The following is a 13,816-nucleotide window of genomic DNA, read 5'->3' as shown; positions in this document are numbered from 1 at the left end:
AATGTTCAGATGCATGTTCAGATCAATGTTCAGATTAATGTTCAGATCCATGTTCAGATCCATGTTCAGATTAATGTTCAGATTAATGTTCAGATGCATGTTCAGATCCATGTTCAGATCAATGTTCAGATCAATGTTCAGATTAATGTTCAGATGCATGTTCAGATGAATGTTCAGATGAATGTTCAGATGAATGTTCAGATGAATGTTCAGATCCATGTTCAGATGAATGTTCAGATGCATGTTCAGATGCATGTTCAGATGAATGTTCAGATGAATGTTCAGATCCATGTTCAGATGAATGTTCAGATGAATGTTCAGATCCATGTTCAGATGAATGTTCAGATGAATGTTCAGATCCATGTTCAGATGAATGTTCAGATCCATGTTCAGATGAATGTTCAGATGAATGTTCAGATCCATGTTCAGATGAATGTTCAGATGAATGTTCAGATCCATGTTCAGATGAATGTTCAGATGAATGTTCAGATGCATGTTCAGATGAATGTTCAGATGAATGTTCAGATGAATGTTCAGATCCATGTTCAGATGAATGTTCAGATCCATGTTCAGATGAATGTTCAGATGAATATTCAGATGCATGTTCAGATGCATGTTCAGATGAATGTTCAGATCCATGTTCAGATGAATGTTCAGATCCATGTTCAGATGAATGTTCAGATGAATGTTCAGATGAATGTTCAGATCCATGTTCAGATGAATGTTCAAATGAATGTTCAGATCCATGTTCAGATGAATGTTCAGATGAATGTTCAGATCCATGGTCAGATGAATGTTCAGATGCATGTTCAGATTAATGTTCAGATGAATGTTCAGATTGTTCATTTCTATGATAATTTTAACCTGTAAAGTTTTTATGAGCACTATGAAATGCGCTGTATAAATAAAATGCATTATTATTATTAATAAGACATTATTAGTAAGACATGACAGTCATGCTAAATGACTTGCCAACACACACAATGGTTTCAGTATTTAGAACATGGAGTGGTGCTGCCGCCTCTAGTGGCCGAACATCGTATTACAACAACAAACACTTCAAGTAAGAAATCAGCTGCCAAAACATTGTTTTTACCTATTTGCACGATTTCTGAAAAAGGACTTTATTATTTTTACTATATTTTAAGTCATACTCACAGGAGAGAAAACTATTTAGATCAGACCTGGAAGATGTTTTCCCACTCTTCTCAGGTCTCTGTGGTTCCCGGTTTAAAAGCCTGATTCTCACCGTGTCTCTGTGTTCTGGGATGTTACAGTGCAGCGCAGCGCCTCCTGCAGGTGAGCCACAGAGCAGCCAGGCGGGTCCAACCAGCGGAGTCTGACCGTCAGCGAGTCCAGCAGAGACAGCTGCAGCTGGGGCAGGAGGAACAGGAGGAGTCCGTCCTCTGGAGCTCCGGTCAGCGTCACTTCCTCCTCCGCTGTCCCTCCACTCTGCTGCTGCTGCTGGAGGGTTTACGTCACAGTGTGAGGGCTGAACAGCAATCAGTAATGACAAATGTATATGTGTGTGTACCTGTGTCAGAGTCGCTGTGTGTCGGGGGGAAGTAGACACAGTACCCTCCTCTTGCGGGAGGTCTGAGGTACTGCAGCCCCAACCCGGAGTCCTGAGTTCCCAGAGAGCCCAGACTGGGAGCCTGAACAGCAGGAAACACAGGAAAAAACATTTGGTTGCAAAAAGAAACGTAGTCAGTTGTGTGGAAATATTTTTGTTGCAGAAAGGACGATGTTGACCAAAGTCTCCAGAGACAATAATATGAAACAGTTTCTACGTTCTGCTCTTCAGTTTCGGTTTCCTCAGGTAAACTCTGCCTCATCAGTCACAACGAGCAGCGAGCCAAAGCCAGAATTAGCATGACCGATTTTTAAAGTCTCACAGTGTGTCCAGGAGGTATGAAGCACCACTGTCCTCCCTCTCTGGCTCTGGTCCGGTCCAGCTTCTGTCTCAGTCTGTGTGTGTGTCTCTGAGCTTTATCCAGTTCGGCCCTCAGCTCCTCAAGCGTGTGTGTGTGCTCACACTGCAGCGCTGTGTGTTCGTGAAATCTGCCGTCGATCTTGTCCACAGTGTCCTGACAACAACACACACAGGAAGTCCGTTTTATTTATGTAACCCAGTGAGGAGTACAGTCATGTGTGTGTGTACCTGCTGTGTGTGTGTACCTGCTGTGTGTGTGTACCTTCTGTGTGTGCGTGTGTGTGTGTGTGTGTACCTGGTCTGTGTGTCTGTGTACCTGCTCTGTGTGTGTACCTGCTCTGTGAAGTGTGTGTGTACCTGCTTAGTGTGTGTGTACCTGCTCTGTGTGTGTACCTGCTCTGTGAAGTGTGTGTGTACCTGCTTAGTGTGTGTGTACCTGCACCGTGTGCGTACCTGCTCTGTGTGTGTACCTACTCCGTGTGTGTACCTGCACCGTGTGCGTACCTGCTCTGTGTGTACCTACTCCGTGTGTGTACCTGCACCGTGTGTGTACCTACTCCGTGTGTGTACCTACTCCGTGTGTGTACCTGCTCCGTGTGCGTACCTGCTCTGTGTGTGTACCTACTCCGTGTGTGTACCTGCTTCGTGTGTGTACCTACTCCGTGTGCGTACCTGCTCTGTGTGTGTACCTGCACCGTGTGCGTACCTGCTCTGTGTGTGTACCTACTCCGTGTGTGTACCTGCACCGTGTGTGTACCTGCTCCGTGTGTGTACCTGCACCGTGTGTACCTGCTCCGTGTGTGTACCTACTCCGTGTGTGTACCTACTCAGTGTGTGTACCTGCTCTCTGTGTGTGTGTGTGTGTGTGTGTATGTGTGTGTGTGTACCTGCACCATGTGTGCCAGCGCTCTCAGCTGCTCTGCTGTCAGCTGATCAGAGTCACACATGGACCTGCTGAGCTGCCGTAGTTTCCTGTTCAGACGGCCGAGGCTCCGCTGGTGACCGTCGCTCTGTGAACGCAGCTGGATCACATGACACCTCAGTCACTCCCAGCATGCACTGCGGCTGGATTCTTTACCTCATTTTATTATAACACATTCACTTCACATGTTTAATGATTTTAAACAAATCACTTTGTTTTGCTTTTTCTCCTTAGCTTCACAAAAACAACAGCTGTTTTTCAAAATAAAAGTCCTTCACCGTCAGTAATGTAAGGCCTCTTACACTGTAGTACTGACTCTATTAGGATTAACCTTTAACTGGTGTTGTTTTTAAAGAACATACAGAATATAAGGTAGTAACTTCAGAACCTGGTGTAGCAGCGAGTCTCTCTCCTGCTGGACGTCCTGCAGCTGCACACCGCTCTGCTCCAGTTCCACCTCCTACAAGAACACATTTTAAATTAACAAAAACTACTGTACTAAAGTACAGTTGTGAGGTACTTCACTTGAATATTTCCATTTAACTCTACTTTTTACTTCTACTCCCCTACATTTAAAAGGGAAACAATGTATTTTTACTGCACTACATTTATTTTACAGCTTCAAATGAAGAATGTGCATTAAAAACATGAGAAACTTTGATCATTATACATCTCTTAAGAATAAAGTGGTTTTTAAAAGCCTGGTAATTAAAGGTTATTTATTGTCTTAATGTGTTTTTAATGTTATATTTCTTAACACAACCTCATGCACCTTTTTATTTTGCCCACCAGGTGTCACTGTTTGTCCTCCTTTGAGGAGATTAGTTTGTTATAATTTAAGTTCATTGAGTCTTCAACTGGTAAAGTGCACACTGACAAAGCACATACCGTAGAACAAATGCACTGTATGTATTTAAAGAGTTGTTGCTGTGGGAGCAGATGTGCAGTTATATTGTTTAGTGCAGGAGAACTACAGCTGAGCCTTTAATGCTCCACTAACACGTGTAGCTCAGCCTCGTGATACTGACCAGTTTGTGTTGAGCGTGTCTGTTTCTGACTCTCAGTCTCTGCAGCTCCGCAGCGCCCCCGCGGGCCTGCAGTGTGGAGATGTGTTCCTGGCCGGTTCTGGTCTGCTGGATCGCCCTGTAGAGCTGCTCCACACTCCTGGACAACATGTCCTCAGGCCTGCAGGGGGACAGACATGTCTTTATAGTCTTAAAATGTTGTATTTACAGCATCTTAAACTTTGTGCTTCACTTTGGAAAGACTGCTGTTTGATTTAGAGCTTATATTTATTTAGCTTTCTATTAACCTCCATTTTTATTATTTTATTTATTATTATGTAACTTTTTGTCCTCCATACACATGTTGACCATAAGAGTTTTTAACACTACACACTAGAGACTTCATGTCTGCGGAGAGGAAAGGGTTAAAAGTCCTCTGGAGAATGCGGGCATCGATCCCGCTACTTCTCGCATGCTAAGCGAGCGCTCTACCATCTGAGCTAATTCCCCTGTGAAGGTGTACACAGCTCAGTGTGCTCTAACTCTTCTTATAGACAAATATCAACCTACAACTTCCCTGCAGCGCAAACCTCACACAGAAACATAAACACATATATTTATATCTATATCTCTCTCTCTCTATATATATATATATATATATATATATATATATATATATATATATATATATATATATATATATATATATTTATATCTATATCTCTCTCTCTATATATCTCTCTCTCTCTCTATATATATATATATATATATATATATATATATATTTATTTCCCAGAGTCCTGCAGCTGTTTTACTCTGTGCTGAGCTCACAGACGAGGTGGCCGAGTGGTTAAGGCGATGGACTGCTAATCCATTGTGCTCTGCACGCGTGGGTTCGAATCCCATCCTCGTCGGGACTGATTTTGACTTTGAACAGTCTGAATGTAATCTTATCAAGTTGTGAGGTTTCAAATATGTAAATGTCTGCTCTGAACACTGAGCAGGATTTCCTCAAGGTATCGATGACAACAACAGAAAGCAGCTGAAATGTTCACTATACTCCGATGACTAAAACACTTCATGGAGTAAAACTGAAAGAGTTTTAAAGGTCGTATCTCGTCTGAGAGTGAGCGTCACTTTATCTTTTATTTACTGAGCAAATAAACGCCTCTTTGTTGACTTCTGTGTGCAGCTAATAATAATAATAATCTCTCTCATGCAGCAATGAACATCAGCTGTGTTAGTGTTTGAAGAAATCACTGTTTCTCTAAAGGACGGTTCATCAACTAAAGCTGCAGTCAGTTTATAAAAGTAGCACAGGAACTACTACAGTACTACTACAGTACTACTACAGTACTACAACAGTACTACTACAGTACTTCTACAGTACTACTACAGTACTACAACAGTACTACTACAGTACTACAACAGTACTACAACAGTACTTCTACAGTACTACTACAGTACTACTACAGTACTACAACAGTACTACAACAGTACTACTACAGTACTACTACAGTACTACAACAGTACTACTACAGTACTTCTACAGTACTACTACAGTACTACTACAGTACTACAACAGTACTACAACAGTATTACTACAGTACTACTACAGTACTACAACAGTACTACTACAGTACTACAACAGTACTACTACAGTACTACTACAGTACTACAACAGTACTTCTACAATACTACTACAGTACTACTACAGTACTACTACAGTACTACAACAGTACTACTACAGTACTACTACAGTACTTCTACAGTACTACAACAGTACTACAACAGTACTTCTACAGTACTACTACAGTACTACAACAGTACTACTACAGTACTACAACAGTACTTCTACAGTACTACTACAGTACTACAACAGTACTACTACAATACTACTACAGTACTACTACAGTACTACTACAGTACTACAACAGTACTACTACAGTACTTCTACAGTACTACAACAGTACAACTACAGTACTTCAACAGTACTTCTACAGTACTACTACAGTACTACTACAGTACTTCTACAGTACTTCTACAGTACTACTACAGTACTACTACAGTACTACAACAGTACTACTACAGTACTACTACAGTACTACAACAGTACTTCTACAATACTTCTACAGTACTACTACAGTACTACTACAGTACTACAACAGTACGACAACAGTACTTCTACAGTACTACTACAGTACTACAACAGTACTACTACAGTACTACAACAGTACTACTACAGTACTACTACAGTACTTCTACAGTACTACAACAGTACTACAACAGTACTTCTACAGTACTACTACAGTACTACAACAGTACTTCTACAGTACTACAACAGTACTTCTACAATACTTCTACAGTACTACTACAGTACTACTACAGTACTACAACAGTACTACTACAGTACTTCTACAGTACTACAACAGTACAACTACAGTACTTCAACAGTACTTCTACAGTACTACTACAGTACTACTACAGTACTTCTACAGTACTTCTACAGTACTACTACAGTACTTCTACAGTACTTCTACAGTACTACTACAGTACCTCTACAGTACTTCTGTAGTAGTACTGTAGAACTGGTACCTGTACTTGTCCTCTGGTCCGTTCTGAAGCTCCTGAGGATCCAACATGGCCGCTGTGATCTGGTCCAGCTGGGTTCTGGTGTCTTCATGCTGGACCTGAAGGCTGTGGACTGCATGCTGAAGAGAAGAGTTCTCATCCTGCAGACAGACAGACAGACAGACAGGTTTTATCATGTGTGTGTGTGTCTGTGTGTGTGTGTGTGTGTGTGTGTGTGTGCGTGTGTGTTCTGACCTGCAGTGTGTCGATGGTTGATTGTAGCTGAGACTCTCTGCTCTGCTTCTCTTCGTCTGCTGCCGCCTGTAAACAACATTGTAAACAGGAGGTCAGTGAATCCTCAGGACTTGTGTTTGTGTGCTTACTAAAGAAGTGAACATTTATATTTAGTATTTATGATAATAAAATATTTTAAAAAGTTTTATTTGGTTCATAAGGTTTTTAAATATAATATACTTGACCACAACTAAAGATTTATAATAAACAATCAAAGAAGAAGTAAAAACTTTATTCACAAGTTAAAGAGATTGTAATAAACTATGTTCACAGTGTTACCTGTCGGGTTAGCTCCGCCTCCAGCTCCACCTGTCTGTCTCTCAGAGCCTCAGCCTCCTCCTGCTGGACAGACAGCTCCTGCAGACAGACAGACAGACAGACAGACAGACAGACAGACAGACAGACAGACAGACGTATTAACCAGGGACATATGATAACAACACTCTCCCTGTCAGACACGTACCTGTCTGTGTGTCCTGGCACTGTCCTCCAGGTTGAGCTGCAGACTGAGAACCTGCTGCTGAGCACGACGAGCCTGACGCGCGCACACACACACACACACACACACACACTGAAACCGTTACAATAGTCGGTGAGTGAGTCGATGGAATGTTAGCTGTTGTTCAACAGAGACCATCATGTTCCAAGTTTGGAAAATTGACATGAACTTAAGTCTGAAACATCAACGTGTGGTTTAAACGCTCTTACTGAGGGAATATTATCATTTTATTTTTGCGATCAGTGGAGTAAATAATAATAATAATAATAATAATAATAATATAATAACAACCCTGCCAGATGTTACAGAGTCTGTACCTGCTCTCTGAGTCCTCTCAGATACTCCTGCAGTCCAGAGATGATGCCCTGCAAATCTCTCTGAAGACATTCATTAGCCAAAATCTGACCTGGAGGAGGAAGAGGAAGAAGAGGAGGATAGGAAGAAGAAGAGAGGGAGGAAGAGGAGGAGAGTGAGGAAGAGAGGGAGGGGGAGGAAGAGGAGGAGAGGAAGAAGAGGAGAGGGAGGAAGGACGAGAGGGAGGAAGGAAGAGAGAGGAGAGGAAGAAGAGGAGAGGGAGAAAGAGGAGGAGAGGGAGGAGAGAAGAGAGGAGGTGGAAGAGGAGGAAGAGGAGGAAGAGGAGGAATAAATGGAGGACGAGGAGGAGAGGAAGAAGAGGAGAGGGAGGAAGAGGAGGAGGGAGGGGGAGGAAGAAGAAGAGGAAAGAAGAGAGGGAGGGGAAAAGTATTATATATTTTATAACTTTGCCTAACTCTGAGAGCCAATCAAAAGGCTCCAGTTTGAGACAGTGGGCTCTGTGATTGGTCAGCGGACTTCTCACCGTCGGTCAGCTGTTGCTCCAGCTCTTTGATCTCCTGCGTCTCCATGGCGATGCGTGACAGCATGTCGTCGAGGCGACCCTCCAGCTCGCGCTTGCTTCCCGCTCATCCTGTCCAGCAGCCCGTCCTCACGGCGGAGGTCACATCAACATCTGTTTCGTCCTTCTGATGCTTCGTGAACAGAGAAGTATTTGTGTACTCACACAGTCTGTTCAGTCCTCGCCCTCAGAGACCACCCGGGGCTGCTGGGTAACATCCTGTCCCCCCCCTCTCTGTCTCTCTCAGTTCACAGCAGACAACAACCTCTCACCTCCTCTCGTCTCTAAAACACTTCTTCATCTCTCTGTTCTTCTCTCCGTTACAAACTTCTCTTCCTCTCCTCTCTTTGAATCAACACAGGAAAACCTTTTCCCAGCCAATCAGAGAGCCCAGCTGCAGAGTGACAGGACATATTCTGACCAATGAGTCATCTAAAACAGGGAAGCCCCGCCCACCAGAGCGGGGGTCGCCGGGGGAGGGGTCAGAGGCACTTAAGAGACGGCAACCTGTTGTTTCTGCAGTTACTCTGAACACAGACACAAAGATTTACAATATGTAACATATTGTAATATAATATGTAACATATTATATTACAATATGTAACATATTGTAATATAATATGTAACATATTATATTACAATATGTAACATATTGTAATATAATATGTAACATATTATATTACAATATGTTACAGTCTGAGGCCTGCCGACAATAATTCAACCGCTGATGCCTGAAACACTGATTTATATGGAGGAAGAAAAATGACTATCAATAAAGAAATAAATAAATGTATAAATAAATACAGAAATAAATCAATAAAATAATTCATATTTATGTCCCAATTACTTATCAATTTTTACTTATCTACTTTCAGACACAGGAGTATAGGGGAAAGAGATTGCAGGACAGAGAGTAACGGGAGAAGGGGAATTAGCTCCAATGGTAGAGCGCTCGCTTAGCATGCGAGAAGTAGCGGGATCGATGCCCGCATTCTCCAGAGGACTTTTAACCCTTTCCTCTGTTTGAGAACATGCGGAGTACAAATTAATGACACACAAAACACGCGCCCGGTTTATAAAGGCGCATTTGAACACACCCAATAGCTACACACTAACAGGACCTCTGATTTTTTTTCTTAAATATGATGTATTTAATAGATTAAACTACTCAGCAGTATATTAAGTTTGTTAAAACTAGTGTCACCTCGAAACAGCTGATCATTTATACACATTATAAATACTATGGAATATAGTTTTCATGTTGATTATGTTTTGTTTGCGGAATGTTTTGTTTAGGAGGAAACTTTGAAGAATCAGTATTAATAAAACAACAATGATAGGATAGGAGGCATTCTGCACACTAAGTACCTTCGATACTGTAAGTAAACTAAATAAGTTTACAGATGTTGAAGTGTGATTTACAGTGAAGAGTTCCTCCTCCGCTGTCCCCTCCACTCTGCTGCTATGCTGGAGGGGTTTACGTCACAGTGTGAGGGCTGAACAGCAATCAGTAATGACCAATGTCTATGTGTGTGTACCTGTGTCAGAGTCGCTGTGTGTCGGGGGAAGTAGAACCAGTACCCTCCTCTTGCGGGAGGTCTGAGGGTACTGCAGCCCCAACCCCGGAGTCCTGAGTTTCCCAGAGAGCCCAGACTGGGAGCCTGAACAGCAGGACACACAGGAACAAACATTTGGTTGCAAAAAGAAACGTAGTCAGTTGTGAGGAAATATTTTTGTTTGCAGAAAAGGACGATGTTGACCAAAGTCTCCAGAGACCAATAATATGAAACAGTTTCTACGTTCTGCTCTTCAGTTTCGGTTTCCCTCAGGTAAAACTCTGCCTCATCAGTCACAACGAGCAGCGAGCCAAAGCCAGAATTAGCATGACCGATTTTTAAAGTCTCACAGTGTGTCCAGGAGGTATGAAGCACCCACTGTCCTCCTCTCTGGCTCTGGTCCGGTCCAGCTTCTGTCTCAGTCTGTGTGTTGTGTCTCTGAGCTTTATCCAGTTCGGCCCTCAGCCCCTCAAGCGTGTGTGTGTGCTCACACTGCAGCGCTGTGTGTTCGTGAAATCTGCCGTCGATCTTGTCCACAGTGTCCTGACACAACACACACAGGAAGTCCGTTTATTTATGTAAACCAGTGAGGAGTACAGTCATGTGTGTGTGTACCTGCTGTGTGTGTGTACCTGCTGTGTGTGTGTACCTTCTCTCTTCTCTGTGTGTGTGTGTGTGTGTACCTGGTCTGTGTGTCTGTGTACCTGCTCTGTGTGTGTACCTGCTTAGTGTGTGTGTACCTGCTCTGTGTGTGTACCTGCTCTGCTCTGTGTGTGTGTACCTGCTTAGTGTGTGTGTACCTGCACCGTGTGCGTACCTGCTCTGGTGTGTACCTACTCCGTGGTGTACCTGCACCGTGTGCGTACCTGCTCTGTGTGTGTACCTATCCGTGTGTGTACCTGCACGTGTGTGTACCTGCGCCGTGTGTGTACCTGCTCCGTGTGTGTACCTGCTCCGTGTGTGTACCTACTCCGTGTGTGTACCTGCTCCGTGTGTGTACCTACTCCGTGTGCGTACCTGCTCCGTGTGCGTACCTGCACCGTGTGCGTACCTGCTCTGTGTGTGTACCTGCTCCGTGTGTGTACCTGCACCGTGTGTGTACCTGCTCCGTGTGTGTACCTGCACCGTGTGTACCTGCTCCGTGTGTGTACCTACTCCGTGTGTGTACCTGCACCGTGTGTGTACCTACTCAGTGTGTGTACCTGCTCTCTGTGTGCCAGCGCTCTCAGCTGCTCTGCTGTCAGCTGATCAGAGTCACACATGGACCTGCTGAGCTGCCGTAGTTTCCTGTTCAGACGGCCGAGGCTCCGCTGGTGACCGTCGCTCTGTGAACGCAGCTGGATCACATGACACCTCAGTCACTCCCAGCATGCACTGCGGCTGGATTCTTTACCTCATTTTATTATAACACATTCACTTCACATGTTTAATGATTTTAAACAAATCACTTTGTTTGCTTTTTCTCCTTAGCTTCACAAAAACAACAGCTGTTTTTCAAAATAAAAGTCCTTCACCGTCAGTAATGTAAGGCCTCTTACACTGTAGTACTGACTCTATTAGGATTAACCTTTAACTGGTGTTGTTTTTAAAGAACATACAGAAATAAGGTAGTAACTTCAGAACCTGGTGTAGCAGCGAGTCTCTCTCCTGCTGGACGTCCTGCAGCTGCACACCGCTCTGCTCCAGTTCCACCTCCTACAAGAACACATTTTAAATTAAAAAAACTACTGTACTAAAGTACAGTTGTGAGGTACTTCACTTGAATATTTCCATTTAACTCTACTTTTTACTTCTACTCCCCTACATTTAAAAGGGAAAACAATGTATTTTTACTGCACTACATTTATTTTACAGCTTCAAATGAAGAATGTGCATTAAAAACATGAGAAACTTTGATCATTATACATCTCTTAAGAATAAAGTGGTTTTTAAAAGCCTGGTAATTAAAGGTTATTTATTGTCTTAATGTGTTTTTAATGTTATATTTCTTAACACAACCTCATGCACCTTTTTATTTTGCCCACCAGGTGTCACTGTTTGTCCTCCTTTGAGGAGATTAGTTTGTTATAATTTAAGTTCATTGAGTCTTCAACTGGTAAAGTGCACACTGACAAAGCACATACCGTAGAACAAATGCACTGTATGTATTTAAAGAGTTGTTGCTGTGGGAGCAGATGTGCAGTTATATTGTTTAGTGCAGGAGAACTACAGCTGAGCCTTTAATGCTCCACTAACACGTGTAGCTCAGCCTCGTGATACTGACCAGTTTGTGTTGAGCGTGTCTGTGGACTAGCGTTTTGAGTCTCTCTGTAGTTGTTTTTGTGTCTCTTTGTAGATTGTTTTGGTATCTTTGTAGATTGTTTTGAGTCTCTTTGTAGTTGTTTTGAGTCTCTTTTGTAGATTGTTTTGAGTCTCTCTGTAGTTATTTTGAGTCTTCTCTGTAGTATGTTTTGAGTCTCTCTGTAGTTATTTTGAGTGTCTCTCCTGTAGTTTTTGTCTACTTTGTAGTTGTTTTGAGTCTCTCTGTAGTTGTTTTTGTGTCTCTTTGTAGTTTTTTGTGTGTGCTGCTTTTGGTAGTGGTGTGTCTGTCTTAGCATTTCGTGTTAGTTTTTGTGTGTGTTGTTTGTAGTCTTTTTTTCTCTTGTTAGTTGTTTTGTGTCTTTGTAGTTTTGAGTCTCTCTGCAGTTGTTTTTTTTTTGTCTTTGTAGTTGTTTTGAGTCTCTCTGTAGTTGTTTTGTCTCTTTGTAGTTGTTTTGAGTCTCTCTGTAGTTGTTTTGGTCTCTTTGTAGTTTTGAGTCTCTCTGTAGTTGTTTTGTGTCTCTTTGTAGTTTTGAGTCTCTCTGTAGTTGTTTTGTGTATCTTTGTAGTTGTTTTGAGTCTCTTTGTAGTTGTTTTGAGTCTCTATGTAGTTTTGTGTATCTTTGTAGTTGTTTTGAGTCTCTTTGTAGTTGTTTTGAGTCTCTCTGTAGTTGTTGTCTCTTTGTAGTTGTTTTGAGTCTCTAGTTGTTTTGTGTCTCTTTGTAGTTTTGAGTCTCTGTAGTTATTTTGAGTCTCTCTGTAGTTGTTTTGAGTCTCTCTGTAGTTATTTTGAGTCTCTCTGTAGTTGTTTTGAGTCTCTCTGTAGTTGTTTTTGTCTCTTTGTAGTTGTTTTGTGTCTCTTTGTAGTTTTGTGTCTCTCTGTAGTTGTTTTGAGTCTCTCTGTAGTTGTTTTGTGTCTCTTTGTAGTTTTGAGTCTCTCTGTAGTTGTTTTGAGTCTCTCTGTAGTTGAGTCTCTGTAGTTGAGTCTCTCTGTAGTTGAGTCTCTCTGTAGTTGGTCTCTCTGTAGTTGTTTTGTGTCTTTGTAGTTTTGAGTCTCTCTGCAGTTGTTTTTTGTCTTTGTAGTTGTTTTGAGTCTCTCTGTAGTTGTTTTTGTCTCTTTGTAGTTGTTTTTGTCTCTTTGTAGTTGTTTTGAGTCTCTCTGTAGTTGTTTTGAGTCTCTCTGTAGTTGTTTTGTGTCTCTTTGTAGTTGTTTTGTGTATCTTTGTAGTTGTTTTGAGTCTCTGTAGTTGTTTTGAGTCTCTCTGTAGTTGTTTTGTGTATCTTTTGTAGTTGTTGAGTCTCTTTGTAGTTGTTTTGAGTCTCTATGTAGTTGTTTTGTGTATCTTTGTAGTTGTTTTGAGTCTCTATGTAGTTGTTTTGTGTATCTTTGTAGTTGTTTTGAGTCTCTTTGTAGTTTTTTGAGTCTCTCTGTAGTTGTTTTGTGTCTTTGTAGTTTTGAGTCTCTCTGTAGTTGTTTTGTGTCTCATTGTAGTTTTGAGTCTCTCTGTAGTTGTTTTGTGTCTTTTTGTAGTTTTGAGTCTCTCTGTAGTTATTTTGAGTCTCTCTCAGTGATATTACAGGTGAAACCTGACGGTTCTGATGTTTGAGAAGTTTCTGACCTTTATTTCGTTGTTCGGCCAGAGCGATCACAGCGTTATTGATCAGAGGAAGCTTCTTGTCTTTACCGATGCGAATACCGTCAACAAACGTCCCGTTATTACTGTAGTCCACCACGAACACCTCGCTGCCCTCCTGACAGACAGAGAGACAGACAGGTTCCTGTCAGGGTCTGAAGTCATTAATGAATCAATAGTAAACAGGAAGTGATCTCACTCTGTAGATCCTGAAGTGTCTCTTGCTGTAGA

The 13,816-nt window shown here is 42.1% G+C and overlaps 1 long non-coding RNA gene and 2 other non-coding genes across 3 annotated transcripts; 1 reads left to right on the top strand and 2 right to left on the bottom strand.

Moving 5' to 3' along the window:
- Positions 1–4,296: 4,296 nt before the first annotated feature.
- trnaa-agc (transfer RNA alanine (anticodon AGC)) lies at positions 4,297–4,369 on the bottom strand. Its single transcript has one exon. It is a non-coding gene; the product is annotated as a tRNA-Ala (tRNA).
- A 322-nt stretch (positions 4,370–4,691) lies between these two features.
- trnas-gcu (transfer RNA serine (anticodon GCU)) lies at positions 4,692–4,773 on the top strand. Its single transcript has one exon. It is a non-coding gene; the product is annotated as a tRNA-Ser (tRNA).
- A 6,095-nt stretch (positions 4,774–10,868) lies between these two features.
- LOC115013992 (uncharacterized) lies at positions 10,869–11,936 on the bottom strand. Its single transcript, XR_003832843.1, has 3 exons — positions 11,917–11,936; positions 11,277–11,348; positions 10,869–10,990 (listed from the first exon to the last, which is right to left on the bottom strand). It is a non-coding gene; the product is annotated as an uncharacterized LOC115013992 (long non-coding RNA).
- Between the last annotated feature and the right edge of the window lie 1,880 nt (positions 11,937–13,816).

The sequence above is a fragment of the Cottoperca gobio genome, chromosome 9 (assembly GCF_900634415.1).
Source record: "Cottoperca gobio chromosome 9, fCotGob3.1, whole genome shotgun sequence".
Lineage (NCBI taxonomy): Eukaryota > Metazoa > Chordata > Actinopteri > Perciformes > Bovichtidae > Cottoperca > Cottoperca gobio.
Note: the sequence above shows the minus strand (reverse complement) of the source record. Positions and strands in the feature narration are given on the sequence as shown.